This window comes from Hyaena hyaena, unplaced genomic scaffold (genome assembly GCF_003009895.1).
Source record: "Hyaena hyaena isolate Hyena2069 unplaced genomic scaffold, ASM300989v1 scaffold_27, whole genome shotgun sequence".
NCBI classification, from domain to species: Eukaryota; Metazoa; Chordata; class Mammalia; order Carnivora; family Hyaenidae; genus Hyaena; species Hyaena hyaena.
In genome coordinates, this window is record NW_024080659.1 from 5,050,657 (window position 1) to 5,065,549 (window position 14,893).

Genomic DNA, 14,893 nt, shown 5'->3' on the forward strand with positions numbered 1-14,893 from the left:
AACACTCAGTGCTCATCCCCACAAGTGCCCTCCTCCATGCCCATCCCTCCTCCCCCCCACATCCATCAGTCCTCAGTTTTTGTCAGCATTCAAGAGTCTCTCATGGTTTGCCTCTCTCCTTTTCCCCCACCATTTCCGCCCTTCTTCTCCCCCTTGTTCCTCCGTCAAGTTCCTCCTAATCCACCTATACGTGCAAACATATGATATTTGTCCTTCTCTGCCTGACTTATTTCGCTCAGCATAACACCCTCAAGGTCCATCCATGTTGCTACACATGGCCAGATTTCATTGTTTCTCATTGCCATGTAGTATTCCATGGTATAGATAAACCACATCTTCTTGATCCATTCGTCCGTTGATGGACACTTAGGGTCTTTCCATGTTTTAGCTATTGTGGAGAGTGCTGCTATGAACATTGGGGTACATGTGCTCCTATGCCTCAGCATTTCTGTAAATACACATTTTTTAAAAGGCTAGAAATAATCTTAAACACCATGTAGTTGGAGATTTTCATCACACACACCCACACAAACACACAAACATATTCAATATTTATTATACGAAACAAGAATTTCTAATAGATATATACATACATGGAAGATTCAGTGGTTTGCTGAAGATCACACAAGTTAGAGGCATAAACAGGATTCAGGTCAGGTCTTCTATCTCAAAATATAATACTGTCTTGATTATCCTGAGTCAGATTTGTGGCTCTTTCAGGAGGACAGAGGTTTGATGAGGAAGAAGGCTTGTAGGAGCTCAGAGCAGCTGGCATTGTTCTATTTCTTGACCTGAGGGATGGGTACAAGGGTGTTCACTTTATGATAACTCATTGAACCATACATTTATGTTTTATGTACTTCTATATTGTGTTATATATTTAACAATGTCAAAATTTTAATATACAAATATCTCTATAGCTATGTAATATATAGATGCCTGTATCTATCTATAGATTATATATAAAATACATATATAAGTGATATATATGAAAAGTTATACATAACGTATAGATACTGTGTGAACATATGACACATGACATAACAATGTCAAAAATTTAACATATAAATATCTATGTAGTTATATAATATATAGATGCCTGTATCTATATATTAGATGTAAAGTTATATGTATATAAGTGATATATATGAAAAGTTATACATAATGCATAGATATTATATGAATGTATTATATAAATGTGTGTATGTGTGTGTGTATACACATATATTCTTCAGCAACACAGTCTAGTCCTTATATCTTGTTTCCTTATATCTTGCCCCAGGAATGGCTGGCTGAGCAGTGAGCGGAAAGCAGTGTGGAGCTCTTAGGACTTTGTGACACAGAGCTGCCCTGTCTTTCCCGGGTTAGGCACCTCTGGGCTCTTCTTTGAAAGAGGACCAGATTTCTATCTCCTTTAAGCCACTGTTGTGTTCAGTTCATACGTGACTCACAGTTGTTTTATTTCTGATTAACTCACATGTGCTTCTGTTGCTGTGTTATATAATTAAAAAGCTTTGGTAGCTGTTTACAACTGTATGGGCTGAAAGAGTCCACTTCTGATCTGACAGAGTAGGAATTTATTAGCAGAGAGAGCAATAATTAAGAAACCATAAAACCAAGATTATCATATGGTTCTGCCTAATAATAATCTGAAAGCATGGGATGAGTTTTATTCTCTTCCAAGAAAGATACCTAACGTGAGTTTCTTCCATTGTGCAGATGATTCGTATTTTTGCCGCATGTACTGAGGAAGGTACAAAGTTCGTTAACTCATTCTTAGTCAGGGGGTTTAGGATAAAAAGTCAAATGTCTAAGGCACTGTGCTTTGGAGTGTAGTCTCTGATTGCAGGTAGATGTGGGCTCAACTCCTGTCTCATCGCGGCATAGATTTCGATCAATGGTTTCATTTCCGTATGTTGTCGTTTTCTTCTCGATAAAAGAGAGGTAACAAAAACAACTTCCATTTCCTGGGCTTTGGAGAGGATTACACGAGTCAAGGTTTGCAGTCTTGGAACAATGGCATCGGCTCAGAGTCAGCTCCCTCCCTGACGGCCGTCACTGGACATCTTTACCTGGCTCTTTACCTCCAGTGGCTCTCACTGGTGTCTCTGTGGCAGCTGAGGGCGAGTAGGATTTGCTCTGATTGCAGGCACCCCGGGAGCGTGGAAAAATACAGCGAGGCTGCTTTCCCCAACGTGCCCAGGCATGCCATGCCCTCCCTCTCCTCTGGGATCTGGATGCCTCCCCACTCTCTCCTGCACTGCTTTTAGCCCCACAAACCTATTTCACGTTATGCTGCGTCTGTTGACTGGGAATCCCCAAATCCTCCCAATTGGGAGCTCCCAGAAGCCTTCCCTCATGCCTCACAGCAGTCCAAGCCTTCATTTTCTTTTTTTTTTTTAATTTTTTAATGTTTTATTTATTTCTAGGAGAGAGAGAGAGACAGCGTGAGCAGGGGAGGGTCAGAGAGAGAGGGAGTCACAGACTGAAACAGGCTCCAGGCTCCGAGCTGGCAGTCAGCACAGGGCCCGACGCGGGGCTCGAACCCACGAACCGCGAGATCATGACCTAAGCGAAAGTCGGACGCTTAACCGACTAAGCCACCCAGGGGCCCCCAAGCCTTCATTTTCTAATCCGAAAGGGGGAAAAGAAACCACAGAAACAGGAAAGACTATGAGTTTTTCTACGAAATAGTTTATCTTTATTAAAACCCTCTCTATCCCTTTAACCACATGTATGCTTTGAAACCCTTTCCCTGAGAGATTTCTTATTTTTCTGCTTACTTTTCTTCCATTTCTTCTCCAAGATCAAGCACGTAACGGCATATTTCCTTGAAAGTGGGAAAGAGCGAAAGATAGAAATACTCAGGCAAGCATCTGTGAAGCTTTCCAAGTGTTGCCCGTTGAGCAAACACAGTCTGTGCCAACAGAGAAGTGAAGTGATGCATCCAGAGCAATTGGAGGAATTGGAATTGCAGTAACTTTTGCTTCTAACTTGAGGAAATCAAGTGTTACTACTTCTGACCCACATGGACCAATTACTTAGTTGCATTTTAACTATAGTCTTTGTACCACAATGTGGCCGGTCATCTTGGAAGTGGAGTGACAACTCACTATTTACATGGTAGGTATCTAACAGCCTCAACTGGCAGAGCTTCTGGAAATCCCAAGTAGCTGCCACAGAATCATGGAGGGGAAGCTCTTGGTCTTGTCTTCCAGCAGTTGTGAAGCCTGATCGTAAGCTCAATTTATGCCTCATTTGCATCCTATTGAACCAACTTTTTACTTTAACTACTTCATTTTCCAGGTCTGAAATGAAAGCTAGAATTTCAAAAAGCACCACTCCTAGATCTCTACTTTATCTCTACCATTGATTTTCTTCACGTTTTTTCTTGCTTCATAAAGTATTGCTGAAGGTAGGAGGTGGTGAGGAGCTAACAGAAGTAAGATGAATAGTTTAAAACAAGGAAGGAAATAGGATTTAAGAAAAACAATCTGGAAACTAAAATTTAAAAATTAGTGCAGTCTGGGTTAATTTAACAAAAGAATAAACAGGTTTATATATTCCAATTTCCCCCCAGAGCAAACCTGATTTACAATACAGAACAATTACCGTAATTCATAAGAGTGACATGAGTCATCAATAAAAGGTCACATGAAGTTTAATATGGTCTGCCAAAGACCTTCTGAATGATGTAACGTGTTTAAAAATATTTTGTAATATTGTGTGTTTTTAAAAGTTTGTCCAGAGTAGTAATCCTTAATTATCTGAAAAGCTGACTTATGCACAGTGCCTTTCTGCCCAATGATACTGAAATTAATGAGACAAAAATTTTTACCCTGAGGTGCAAAGGATATTACTTTCCAAGGCAAGACTTGGACTTGCTTATCTCACCCCAGCACTATGGTTGAAAAAGCTGTTCAGAAGTGTGTGCCTTGATCAAAGACTGTGGGTTCATGAAATTAAGGTTCACGGTCAACACTATTATATTTTGTATGGCTTCCCTAAATTGTTCAATGGAAACTTGTCTTCAAATTTCAAACTGAAGGTGAAATTATAGGAAAAAACATTTCATATGGAGGAGACAACAAAATCCATGACCATCCAATTGGAAAATATACAATTAACATTTCCCACATTTTAAAGGGTAGAACCCAGTCCAGAAGGAAATACTTTTTAAGAAACAATTCTGAGCCATTTCACACTAGAATTCCTGAGAACATAGATACTTATCCCACTGAAAAAGGCATCTTTAGTCTATGTGATATACACGGGAAACATGTTTAAAGAAAAAGAAAGATTGTCATAATAAAGTGCTTATTATAGAAGGAATCATCTCCAAATTACTGGAATTAATAAGTACATTTAGCTAGTGAGTAGATCCAAGGCCAACATACAAAAATCTACTATATTTTTATGCATCAATAACAAACAACTAAAAAAATGAAATGAAAAATCAGATACGATTTACAATTGTGTCACAAAAATTCAAACATCATGAAGTCAATCTACCAAATATATGTAATTTTCCCTACACTGAAAGCTACGACATTGCCTAATGTAGTATCACTTGCCATTATTGAACACTGAAATGTGGTTATTCAAACTTAGGGGTGCTATAAATGCAAAATACACATAGAACTTTGAAGATTTAGTATGCAAAACATAATATAAACTATCTCTTTAATAATTTTAAATGTCAGTTGCGTGTTGAACCTTTAATTTGGTCATATCAGGTTAAATGGTATATATTATTAAAATTAATTATACCTGTTTTTTTTCTTTTTTTTAAATATGGCTACTAAAAACTTAAGATTAATATGTGAGTTGTATTTGTGGTCCACTTTATATTTCTTCTTGATAATGCTATATATAACATTACTAAAATATATGGAGGCTATACTATGTTCATGGATTGGAAAACATAATATAAATATGTCAAATATGTCAGTTCTCTCCAAAATTTATTTAATAATTAGATGCAACCACAGTCAGAATTTAAGTTTTTTTAATTTGTTTGCTTTGTTGGTGTGTATGTGATTTTAAGCATAGGAAGATCTGGTTTACATTTTATGTAACTGGAATATATATATGTATGCTTACATACATATATATACATTATATATATAATATGTACATCATATATACATTATATGTAATGTATATATAATTGTATATATACAATATAATGTGATAATATATATTATAATACATAATACTATACATATATTTACAATATAGAATATTGTAAATATATTCTTAATCAGTAGAAAATAAAATACCATCTTGTTTTCCTTGTGTGCCTGTGTGTCTGTGCATGTATGGGCACACTGGATATTGTATTTGCAAAATAGTTTGTAGAAGTGATGTGAGGTGGGGCGCCTGGGTGGCTTAGTCGGTTAAGCGTCCGACTTTTGCTTAAGTCATGATCTCGCGGTTCGTGGGTTCGAGCCCCGCGTCGGGCTCTGTGCTGACTGCCAGCTCAGAGCCTGGAGCCTGTATGTGTCTGTGACTCCCTCTCTCTCTGACCCTCCCCTGCTCACGCTGTCTCTCTCTCTCTCTCTCTCTCCTAGAAATAAATAAAAATATTAAAAAGAAAAAAAAGAAAGAAATGATGTGAGGCTTAGGAACATGTTGTCTTCTGAGGAACTGTGTCTGCCAGCTGACAGGAAGTGCCACCAATCCCAAATTACTATAGTCTTATTTCAAGGCCTGAGATGCCTTGAAGTTGTGGTGAGAGGTCCTTGGGAGAGCTTGACTATTTCTGGCTCATACCTTCGCTATGGATAAAACCAACTGGCATTCAAACCAAATGACAGTCTTCATTCAGTAATGTGCTTTGCCTTAGGAGGCCTGGAGCACAGTTCCTGTCCCCTTAGCTCACAAGGCTATCAAAGTCACTGCTCAGCAACTCAGCCTCTCAGCTGCTTCCTCGCGAATCAACAAAAAATCCCAGGTGAAAAGTGGCTCCGAATTCCAAGTTCACCGTACTCTAATCTTGGCTCAATGATTATTCACTACCTCATCATCTCTCCATTGATTTCAAGCAGAATTTTCTCCTTAATTTTGTCCAGGTTTTCTAGCGTCCACAGAAGAAGGATTGGTTCTAATCCAATCCCGGCAGTAGAAATCTACAACTACTCTTTATTTATTTATTTTTTTATTGTCTTAATGTTTATTTTTGAGAGAGAGACAGAGTGTGAGTGGGGAAAGGGTAGAGAGAGAAGGAGACAGAGAATCAAAGCAGGCTCTGCATAGAGCCTGACACGGGGCTCAAACCCACGAACCTTGAGATCATGACCTAAGACCAAGTAGGACACTTAACTGACTGAGCCACCCAGGCACCCTTGAAATCACAATATAGGCTTGACCCTGATGGGTGAGATAGAGTCTTGAAAGTGAAAGCTTTTCCTTACACAATTTAGGCTTTTTTTTTTTTTTTTGGAGGGAAGTTGTTGAGTGCCCAACTGGGCCCCAACTGGGATACATGTAGCATGAAGTTTCTATCACAAAGAATAGAGAAGGAAAAAGGTCACCATTTATGATGTAATGATCCCATAACCAGATGATGTGAATATAACTGCAAAGAATATGACTAGTATGCAAATTCTGGTATGCCCCTATGCTGTGTACTCTGCTCCTTCTGTCCCTTATTGAGCTTCTTGGTGCTGAGAGCAAAGGACAGTGGATCTGTGGGCTTCACAAAACAGAAGGCGCTTACGTCTCAATTCCTGATCCCGCTCAAGGAGGCAGCAGATTAGAAAAAAAAGTCTTCTACGTCACGGAATCTTGAAGACTGAAAAAGCAGTATAAGAATATAAAATGGTACAGTTGCTGTGCAAAACAGTTGAGCAATTCTTCACAAATTTAAACATAGGCTTGGGGCGCCTGGGTGGCTCAGTCAGTTAAGCGTCCGGCTCCAGCTCAGGTCATGATCTCACAGTCTGTGGGATTGAGCCCCACATTGGGCTCTGTGCTGACAGCTGAGAGCCTGGAGCCTGCTTCCAATTCTGTGTGTGTCTCTCTCTCTGCCCCCTCCCACTCACTCTCTGTCTCTGTCTCTCAAAATAAAATAAAGACATAAAATTTTTTTTAATAAAATAAATAAACATAGGCTTACCATATGACTGAGCGATTCTTCTCCTGATGCACACTCAAAAGAATTGGAAACTGTGCTCAAAGAGATACATGTACGTGTGTGTTTATGGCAACATAGTTCACAATAGCCAAAAAGTGGAAACAGCCCAATTGCCAATCAAACAAAATACAGTATATCCATATGATCACATATTGTTCATTCACTAAAAGGAGGAAATTACGGAGACATGCTACAAGGTGTGAACCCAAACACTTCTGCAGAGTCAATGACATACACAAAACATCACATGCATGGTTTCCTTTATATGAAAGATGCAGAGGAGGGAAGTTCATAGAGACAGAATGAAAATGGGGACTGAGGGAGGGGAGGCATGGAAAGTGGGGTACAGGGTTCCTTTTGTGGGGGTGAAAATGTTTTGGCACCAGATAAACATGATGAGTAGACAACCTCGTTAATGTACTAAGTGTCATTGAAATGGACACTTCTAAATGGTTATGGTTGAATTTATGTTATATAAATTTTTGCTCACTTAACAAAAGAAAAAAGCAAGCAATGGTCATCAGATGTCTCTAAGCAGAGTAGGCCTGAGACATTCCTATAAGACCTTCGAGAACATTAAACATTTTGTGTTCCTAAGGGGGGGGTGTGTGCAGAACTGGCTTAGAGCAAGTCTTTGTGGTCAGGAAGATAGTGACCTTCAGGGTGGCCTTGCTGGGGGCATGGTGTTTCAGTCACAGAGGTACCAAAGTCTAATGAGGGTGGTACATCTCAGCCAAGGCCCACAGGTGAATGCTGATGGCCATGAGCCCATCTCTTTTCTCACACCATGAAAATCCTCAGAACTTAGATCATGGCCCCCAGGAAAAGTGGTGGGAGAGAAATCTCAACAGAACATGTGAAATACCGAATGGACCGAGGTTAATTCACAGGCTGAACCTCACGCAATTCCAAAAGCACATTAGTTTCCTTTGAAATGTCCACCATAAATTGACAGACTGGATTGGAGGTCACATGTCCAGGGGAATTACAGAAAACAGAGTTGTACTTTTTGGGGCACCAAAATGGGTCACCGTGGAATGGGAGTTTGCAATAAATCTTCCAAACGTGTTCACCTTTTAGTATTTCCAATGGCACCTATAAGCCAAAGGCTCTTTGGGCTGATGATAGACAACATATTGGGGAGCTCCTTTGTCCAGAAAAGAGGGTTTTAACAGATCTTTGTATTTTGAGGAGGGAAGAGAGATTGGTTGATGTTTTAAGTTTGGGGGATAGTGGGAAACGAAGTCTGTGATGACTCCGGGCTTTGGCAGCCTTGCAACTGGGTGGTGGTCCTATGAAAATAGAGGGAAAGGTCTCCAAACTTCCAGTGCCTGTCCCAGACTGAAGGACACCCTATGCCGAAATCTACAGACCCACTTTCCTAGTCATCTTCATGCTGTCTTCCATGTTCTCCTTTGAAGTCATGGCAAGAGATGTGCCTTGATTGCTCCCAGACTATTAGATGAGGCAGAGCCCTCAAAGAACAGAGCAGACTTACAGTAGATACAGCCCCTACTTGGGAAAGGAGATGACACCCCACTTCCTATCTCAATACTTAGCCTTATCTCTTCTGATTCCTCATTTTCCATCCATGTTTCTGGCACACGCAGCTCCTCTCCATACCTAGACCATGCTGTCCCTTCTGCCTTGACGTTTCCCTCTTCACATCTACCATCTTTCATTTCTACCCATTCTGTAGAACCCAGGTGATTTTCCACTATCTCTGAGAAGTCTCCCCTGATTTCTCAGCTCGGGGTCAGATGCCTCTCTGACATGATAAATCACACATTTTACCCCATCCTGGCCCCCCATCCCCCATCACTTCGACTGTCACTCACACACAGTGATCTCACCTCCCCATGGATGTGGGCATGGAACAGAGGTGGGCAAACTTTTCCTGGAAAAGGCCATATGTAAATATTTCAGACTTTGCGGACCACGTACGGTTTTGCATACTCTTTGTCATTTTACCTTTAGTATCTGATTATACTTAGTTGTTGGGTGGTGTTTTTTTTTCTTTAACTACCTTTTAAAAATGTAAAACCTATTTTTGGTTCACTGGCAGTATAAAGAGAGGCCATTTGGCCCCGCGTCAGCAGATCGCTGATGCTCAGTTCAGAGGGAAACTTTTTAAGGGCAGAATTATATCTCGCTTGGCTTTGCATTCCCAATGCTTAGCACAATCCCTGCAAGGGTGCTCGCAAAACATAGCTGAACTAAACTGATCCCCGTATGTGAAGGCTGACTTATTCTGACTTATTCCTCTTCCTCCAATCTGCCTCACCTCTAACAGCCCTGTAAATTTTTTGACACTTTATATGTTTTAGCGCTTGGGGGTGTGTGTGGGTGTATTTTTTACATTTTAGTTTATTGAACTAGTCCCTTCAAGTCCAAGTGCTTGTCTGTCAACAGTGTCTTCAGTTCAACAGAGTCACTGAAAGTGTTTCTTTTCTTTCTTTTCTTGTTTTTTATTTTATAATTTTTTAAGGAGGGAGATTAAAGGAGCGTGCAAATGGTTGCCTGTTTTCGCCAATGGAAAAGGGTCTCCTTGCACACTCAGTACCTGTGAACTAACAACTGTTGGTAGGGGCTCTTTGTAAAACCTCTCCCAACTTAGGTCATAAAACTTGGTTTCAGCCAGGAATCTGGTTCTTTTTAAAAATTTTTTTATTAAAAATTTTTTTCTATTGTTTATTTCCTAGAGACAGAGAGACAGAGTATGAGCAGGGGAGGGGCAGAGAGAGAGGGAGACACAGAATCTGAAGCAGGCTCCAGGCTCCGAGCTGTCAGCACAGAGCCCATAGGAGGACTCGGACCCACAAATTGCGAGACCATGACCTGAGCTGAAGTCGGACGCTTCACCAACTGAGCCACGCAGGTGCCCCGAATCTGGTTCTTAAATACACTATACCTTGTCCTTCCTTCTCAGTATTGATAACAGTATTTAAGGGGCGCCTGGGTGGCTCAGTCAGTTAAGCATCAGGCTCTTGGTTTCTGCTCAGATCATGATCTCACGGCTTCATAGGTTCAAGCCCCGCATCGGGCTCTACACCGGCAGTGTGGAGCCTGCTTGGGATTCTCTCTCTCACCCCTCCCTCTGTCTCTCCCCCACTCACACTGTCTCTGTCTCTTTCAAAATAAACAAATAAACTTAAAAAAATAATATTTGTATCACCCAGTGTCTTCAGACCTTTCCCCATCACCCGAGAAGTCACCTGTTACCTTGATAGAAGGAGAAGAGGCAAACAAGAACACTGTCCGAGAACTGTGTTCTCGCTGTTTTTTTAAAAACGTGCACACCTCTGACTCCCGGACAGCACATGGCCAGAGGAGGCTATAAAACCCCTTCTGCCATTTTTACAAATACTCTGCATCAGCAATTGCAACAAAGTAAAAAGCAACAACAAAACACACACCCATAAAAGCAGGTCCCGGCTGATGAGAGATTAGTCAGTAGGTGAAACCCCAGCGCCGCCAGAAACACTTGTTTACCTCTTTTGTAGCTGGTTTGCGTTTCTCTCTTTCCAGGCCATCTGCGCTGTTTTTACAGCAGGCTCGCATACTTCGGGAGTGAGACACGCTGCTTGTTGCTACAAACAGCGCCCATAAATGTTGGAGCCAAGTGTGTCTAAACATTACAGCGTATTAAACACCTTGAAGCATGATCCATAACCTTGTAATTGGTACCGAAATAACAAGATGTGTGTTTTAAATGGGAATTTGACTCCGATTGCCGATGTCAATCTGTTCCATTGGAATGCAGCTGGGAGAGCGGGCCGTGAGAAAATAGTGGATGTGATTCAGGCATGGAGTCCTGACCTCTCAGCCCGAACAGATCACCTGGGCTAATGCCCATCTTCGGTTGGTGGGGAAACTGAGGCCCAGGACAGATCTACGACTTAAACTTGCTCATTGTTTCCTGGCTCCTCCTTCCATGTTATTTCCATTCATCACAATGCCTTCCTAAAAGGAAAGAAAAATAATAATTTTTTTGGTATAAATAGTAATTGCACTGGCTTGGATATGATACAAGTTCAACTTGAAGTGTATATCTACTGGTAGAAGAACAGGACAGAGTGGATGTGCCCTTTGTTTTTTTCTGGGCATCACCAAATACTTTCTTCTTCCCAAGTGACTCTTCCCAGATCCGCTGCAGACCCCTAAATCTACACCATAAACATTACTTTGTTAAATTTTATTTTGTTTTTAATGTTTATGTATTTATTTTGAAAGAGAGAGAGCAGGAGCAGGGGAGGGACAGAGAGAGAGGGAGAGAGAGAGAATCCCAAGCAGCCTCTGTACTGTCATGTGGGGCTTGAATTCACGAACCGTGAGATTATGACCTGAGCCGAAGTCCGACACTTAACCGATGGAGCCACTCAGGTGCACCCCTCTCATCCACATTTGTTCGAACACACGCAGAGCCCACTCTCTGCACCAGTTTTGTCATCTGGAAAGAAGAACCAGGTTAATGGAGTCACGAAGATTACAGGAAATAGTGCTTAAAATGATCACCCTAGTGTTTTTCCACATAGTGTTGTAGGATTCTCACTCAAAGAGTAGTGGCACTGAGACTTTACTTTCCAGGAAGCAACTTTATTTTGCTGGCACCGCTCAGTTGGGTTCATACCCAAAAGAACTGAGCGGCCCACCTCATATGGCATAGGGTTTTTTATGCATTTTCTATTTCTTTCCATTTCTATGTCTCCCATATATGGTAATACACATAAACATGCAGTCTGATTAAGTTGTTTCAGTTTACAGGAACATGGGGGATGTAGGCAGCTGGACTCATATCTAGGTGACCTTGAAGTCTTCTCTTCTCTCTTCTTCAATTTTTTTCTTTCTCCTTAGGGAGGGGTTCCTACCACAATAGCTGACATGTAACCATATGGGTAAATATCAATGGATGTAGAATGTGTTGTGTTATAAGATATCACTGTCATATGTATACTTTAAATCTGCTCTTGATGCAGATAACTGCCTGGTTTCTTTTTTGATTTTTTAAATGTTTGTTTTTGAGAGTGAGAGAAAGAAAGAGAGAGCATGCATGTACGTGTGCAAGCAGGGGAGGGGCAGAGAGAGAGAAGGAGACACAGAATCCAAAGCAGGCTCCAGGCTCTAAGCCCAATGCGGGGCTTGAGCTCACCAACCATGAGATCATGACCCTAGCCAAAGTCAGACGCTTATCCAACTGAGCCACCCAGGTGCCCCAACTGCCCACTTTCTAAATTCACCAAGCATGCACCAAGATACACAATGAGATTCTGGGCTTGTTCTACCAATCTCCTGATGATTGACGGAAGTCAGAACATTTGATGTTTTAACACTGATATGTACTTGGGGGAGTAAGGCTCTGATTTGCTGGTGTCTCATGAATGAGAATCAGTAATGAAAAGCCTTAAAGTTTTTGTTTCATTTTGTCTTTTAATCTCTATCCAGACTTGTGATTGAAAAATGCTTTCAGGACCCTTGTTTTTCCAGCCAGCAAAAACTTAAGAAAACTATTATCATAATGGGAACATACAAGAGAAAATGGCTGTGTGTTCTTCAACACCTGTTTTCATTAAGTAAGAGGAAGGAAATGAAAGGATTTTTTAATGCTTATCAAGTGCCAGAGGATTACATATGTTACCCCATTTAATCTTCAAACCCAACGTGGTAAACTATCATCTCCTCTTGGGAAATATTGGAAGACCTTCTCTGAAATGTTAACGTTAAGGACATAGGATGTATCTCTTAGGATTAAACTTTGAATGAATTAACATAGGATTCAAGTAGACAGATGAGAAGTCACAAGAAAGACAATAGCGTTTAGACCAGTAAAATAGGAAATCATGGTAACATGATTAATATTTTACTAAAGAATAGTGCCATTGGATAGGGGTACAAGACAGCCACAAGATTCCAGGAAAAAAGAGAGACACAGAGGTAAACATGTGCTGTTATAGCAAAAGGAAAAACTCACTCAATGAAGTTGGGGGGAGTCTCATTCCATGGCCGGGTTTTCTACTTTATGGAGTCGGACGCCTGAGGCTATATTAGCTTGCTTCCATTAAACATCCAACCAACTTCTCTTTTTCTGATTTCATGCTCAACACACAGAACCCTGGTTGTAATTTGACTTCCATGTAGATTTGCCTACAGGAAAAGGAAGTTGCTGACCACATAGCTATGAGGACTCTGGCCCAAGTCTTATTTATTTGTCTTGGGAAATTGATAACATGGCTTTCTGGTTTTATGTGTCAGTTGTGTGATGGATTAATATTAATGGATCTGCCTGATGTACTCAGGTTTCTGAATCTATCAGATAGTTCGTGCCAACCTATGAGATCTCATTGAAATGAAACATTCTACCTGCTCTAAAAACCATTTTCTGAGACCCTCTCCTTCCTGCCAACAACAAGGATACAAAATATACACATTAACTCTTGGAAAGCATTGCAGAAGGATTCAAAGATGGCAGAAACTGAAAGGGAGAAAAGAATGTGAAGCTAAAGAAGAAAGTCAAGTGAGCTCTATAATTGAGCACTCTTTCCCTGAAGGCATTTCCCACTTCTCATCTGCACACAGAACAGTAACATACAAGGAGAAAAAGATGGCCTCAGTGGCCTGGAAGAGAAAAACAAACAGATCATCTTCAGGATTGTCGCAGCTCCCAGAAATGGAGGGGGGTGAGAAATCCCTAAAGACGGGTGAGGGACCCCTAAAATTTGCCTAAAAACTTCCCTCACCGATTCCTAAACTATTCAGTTCAGGACAGCAATACTAAAGAATCCACGAGACAGTTTCAGCTTGAAAGCTAAAGAAATAACTTGATAGAGATTTTAGGAACTGCCCGGTACTAGAGAGTTTGGAGTTGAGAACTTGTCAGGTAGAGGAAATCGTAAATAGAGGTGGCTTCTTAGTAAAAATAGGGATTGTATCCTAAGACTAATGACTATGCCTGTGGGCCTAACCTGTGCGGGTAAGGCCCAAATCTTGACATGCCCACTCCTGTATTTATTATTTACGGTTGCTTTCACACTACAGTTGCAGAACTGAGTAGCAGTTGCAAAGGGACCATTTGGCCCACAAAGCATACAATATTTACTATCTTTCTCTTTATAGAAAACGTTTGCTGACCTCTGCTACAAGAATAGGAGAAAATTCTAGTATACTTGTAGGAACAAAAGCCTTAAACAAAATTCTTCCAAGTCAAGGTGAAATGTTGGTTTTTTAACCTCATATCAGAAAAAACAAACAAATAAACAGAAACTTATACAGGAAAATAACACAATCCAGAGTCTATAGCATGTTATACTCCAGAGCTATGTAGTGACAATCAATTCCTAGACATGCAAAGAATTAGGAAAACATGACCCATAATAAAAGAGGAAGAAAGGTTAATAGAAGTCTTAATAGATGGTTATGAGAATGAGCACATAAGTACTTAAAGGAGCTATTATCAACATGCAAAGAAATAACAGGAAAATATGGACAGAATGAAATGACATATGTGGAATTTCGTCAGAGACACGAAGACTAAAGAGAATCAAACTGGAATTCTACAACTGGAAAAAATGCATGAGGACTTCTGGCTTCAGCTCTGACATATAAAGAGCTTGAAAGTCATCACTTCCATTCTTAAGGTAAGAAAGAACTGGACAAATTAAAAATCAGTGCTTCTTCTTGGATGATCACAGAACTGAGGCTGCAGGGTTAAACCATTACCCCAAAATCTAGAGTCAGAGCCTCATGCAGAAAGACCCAGCT